The sequence below is a fragment of the Poromitra crassiceps genome (assembly GCF_964638095.1).
Source record: "Poromitra crassiceps genome assembly, chromosome: 7".
NCBI classification, from domain to species: Eukaryota; Metazoa; Chordata; class Actinopteri; order Beryciformes; family Melamphaidae; genus Poromitra; species Poromitra crassiceps.
In genome coordinates this window covers 30218963-30222840 of record NC_139628.1, presented here as the reverse complement: position 1 = coordinate 30222840, position 3878 = coordinate 30218963, and positions in this window count along the sequence as shown.

The window sequence follows — 3878 nt, the reverse complement described above, 5'->3', positions numbered from 1 at the left end:
CTGTAGCAGGTGGTACCTGCGGCTTGCCGTACACACCTTGAATGCAGATAGAGAGCTGTATCTAGTGGGGGAGGTGTGTCTTGTTTTAGACTCTCTTCCGGGCAGGACAGAGGAAAAGTTTGGTGTGTCCTGTCCTCAACTTCCTCAAGATAGGCTTGAGTGTCTGCTCATTCGGTAAGCGATTAAGAGTGTGTTATTTTATAAGTAACTTGAAGGGAATCATTGTGTTTTACTTCGATTCGAACTCAAGCTCTCACATATTGCCCTATCGCTGCCAGAGCAGCGCCACTGGATGAACACTCATTTTACTCCAAAAATGAACTTTTTTTATAAAAACCAACCATCCACCAGCATGGTATGCATGAGAACGGCGCGGGACCCAGCAATCGCTGTGATTGCGTCACGTCCGCCCGCCATCATGCAATCACTTCGCTTTTCATCCAGCTCACTGCTGGACGCGTTAAAGTTGCTTTCTTCGCCGAAGCTACCTCCGTCTTCACAGCCCACCAAACTACAGGCGTTCGGCGGACGAGACCCAGACAGGCATCGGGGCTCCGAACCTGTCCTCTTCGCCTCGGGCGGCGGAAGTCATCGAAAGCTAAGACTGTTTTCGTCTTCTATTGTTAGCCCATTCTGTCTGCTAAGTATGGCTTTTACCGCTGTGCAAATAGCCTCGACTAGCGTATTATTGACCTTCTCCTCGGCATGATGAGGAGTTTTCTCTGAGACTACAGCTTCGCTAGCCGCTAGCTTCGCTAGCCGCTAGCTTCAGCTGCGGTTATGCTCGCTTCCCCGGGTGTTACCCAGGGTGGAGGCTCGCTTCACAGGTGTGTTAGCTTGCGCTGGTCTCTCATTTCATTACACTAGCCTCAGCTGGTTCCTAGTGATGCTTGTTTTCCTTGGGATAGACAGGCTGTGTTAGCTTGCCTCCCACTCGGGAAGGCAAGCTTTCTCCTCGGCATGAGGAGTTTTCTTGAGACTGACAGCTTCGCTAGCTGCTAGCTTCGCTAGCTGCTGGCTTCAGCTGGCGGTTATGCTCGCTTCCCCGTGTGTACTCAGGGTAGAGGCTCGCTTCACAGGTGTGTTAGCTTGCGCTGGTCTCTGTTCATTATACTAGCCTCAGCTGGAAAGTGGCTAGTCATGCTTGCTTTCCTTTAGGTTAAGACAAGCTGTGTTAGCTTGCCTTCCCGCTCGGGTAGGCATTATAGTGCACGGGCGCTAGCATACGGAGTTCGCTTGTAGCTATTAACAGATTAGCTAGTAAGCTCCTCTCACGCTAGCCGTAGCTAGACAATAGGCTTGGTTCTTCGCCCTGTTCTCAGGGCATGGCTTGGAGGTTGCTTAGCTCACTTCAGAGGTGCTAAGCTTCCTTATTTACCTTCTACCCTCTTGCCTAGCTAGGGACCCATTCCTCTAGGCTAAGAGTGTTCGCCTTATTATGTGTTAGCCATTGACCTATATATAAATGGACCAACATAGCTCATTGACTTTGACACAGCAAAATGAAGCTCACTTCCGGATAGGTTTGATTTTGTTTGATTGGTTGAATGAATGAATGCTACACGGAAGTACGAGGGGAGGGGGCGGCTGCCGGGGGAGTTTCCGAATTTGTCTCCCTTATCGCCGTAATGCATTATGGGTGGTCAGCTACTTTGGCTAATGTAGCCGCTAACGCTACTTACTTTACATTGCAGTAAAACGGCACTGAATGACCAAATTGATTTAACTTTTAACCATTTCGAGTAACACTGTTTCCATACGGACCCCCAGCGTTGGTTAGTTGTTTATAACGTGACTCTATTTAAAACCTCCGGTTTCTGTGCTGAATCCAATGGTCTGAATGTCTGAATACAGAGACGGCTTAAGGCTTTATCTAATGGTATAAATAACGTTATATGGTCCTCCATGTTATGGACGTTAGATGTATGGTATCTATATAGTTACGTGTGTCTACTAACATTATTAAAATATCATAAAGTAACGGTATTTTCTGATAAATGCTCAACTATTACTTGCCACCTGATGCCTTGCGGCACATTGCTGCCTCTACCGGTCGGAAGTATTACTGTTCTTATTATCCGATGTTTGTCGTCAATTTTCCTCGAAATGGGGGTATCATTTGGAAAACGGAGCGCGTTAGAGCATGAAAAAGACTTGAAATTGTTTTTTCAGACCATACACTAATTTGGAAAGTGTTTATTTAAGACGTAGACCGAGAGAGAAGTTGGCTCGTTTCCCATATAGTTGAATGGTGATGTTCCCGGGAGTGCTACACAAGCTGCGACCCCGACTGGCCATTTGAAAGAAGGCAATTTCCGCATAGGCGTAAAAAATAGGCAGGCTGAAATGCCCACTGGTGTTAGCACATACTGCTTGTAGGCTTGTACGCGTGTAGCTATTACTGGCTTCGCCCCCGGACTGGGGGAGCGTTCGGAGATATTTAGCTGAGCGAATACGCTAGCTAGGTAAGCTCGATTCACACGTGTGTTAGCCGCTTCTCTCAGTACTTACGCTATCTTAGCAAGCTTTGCTTGTCTGCTAAGTGTTGCTTTGCCGCCGTGCAAATAGCATCTACTAGATTGTAACTTCCTCTGAGGAGTTTCTTCTGAGATTGACTAGCTTCGCGAGCCGCTGGCTTTCAGCTTGCGGTCACGCTCGTTCCCCCTTGTTACGCAGGGTAGAGGCTCGCTGCACTGGCTTGTGCGCTGGCTTGTGTTAGCTCACGCTTGTCTCTCAGTGCTTACGCTAGCTTAGCTAGTGGCTTGTTCACGCTTGTTCTCTCGGGTTAACAGGTTGTGGGTAGAGGTCGACCAATTAATCGGCCGGCCGATTAATTGGGGCCGATTATTGGCATTTTTAATTAATCGGCATCGGCCTCTGCCTTGCTCACAAGGCCGATTTTTTATTACTATTATTATTATTATTTTTATTATTATTATTGTTATTGTTATTGTTATTATTATTATTTAGCGGGGGTTCCTATCTGGAAGAAACTAACATTGTAGTGTTAAACTCCACGGAGAAAGGCCGGTTTACAAGTGATACAGTGTGGCTGCTCACCCCTCCCCTTTCACCCCTCCCCCTTCCTTGGCTTTGCTGCGGTGTCTGTTCAAAGAAGCAGTGTGGAGTCCTCACTCTGATAGCCTACATGCTTGCTAGATCTTAAACTAAGAAAACTACGGTAAGATTCCCACTCCTAGCTTTCAAAGCTCAACATATACTCTCACTCACTCTTATAAGTTTACTGTCTGTAACGTTAACATTGATTGCGGTCCGCAATTTGCGGGGGGACGCATGTCATTAGAAAGTGTGAAACAACCAGACGCAAGCCAGTTCAATCGTCTCAAGCGACGAGTCATTCCAACATTTACAGCAGGTTGCATTAATGTGGTTAGAGATTCAACAAGCGGGAGTCCAAAAGCTAGCGTTAACGCTACTTGTCAACAGTGTTTTGCTGAAGGAACAGCTTCCTAGTAGTAGGCTAAATAGCTCCGTGTGTGTGTGTGTGTGCGTGCGTGCGCGCTCGCGTGTGTGTTGACTGTTTAATGAGATAGCGTAGCATTCCTCCTACAGTCTACCCGAGCCTGTCAAACGTTCATACAAACGTAACATACGAAAACATGTCTTGGGACAGTTGTTATTTAATGCGTGAAAAAGATTTGAGCTCATGCAACCTGCTGTAAATAATGTTGGATTGACTCGTCGCAAATGGACGATTGGACTGGCTTGCGTCTACGTTATGTTGTCATTCTTATCAACCCGAGCGTTTCACAGTAGGCTTCATGCATCCCCCTTGGCTGCAATCATAGCGTTACAGACAGTAAACGTATAAGAGTTAGTGAGAGTATAGGCTATTGAGCTTTGAAAGCTAGGAATGT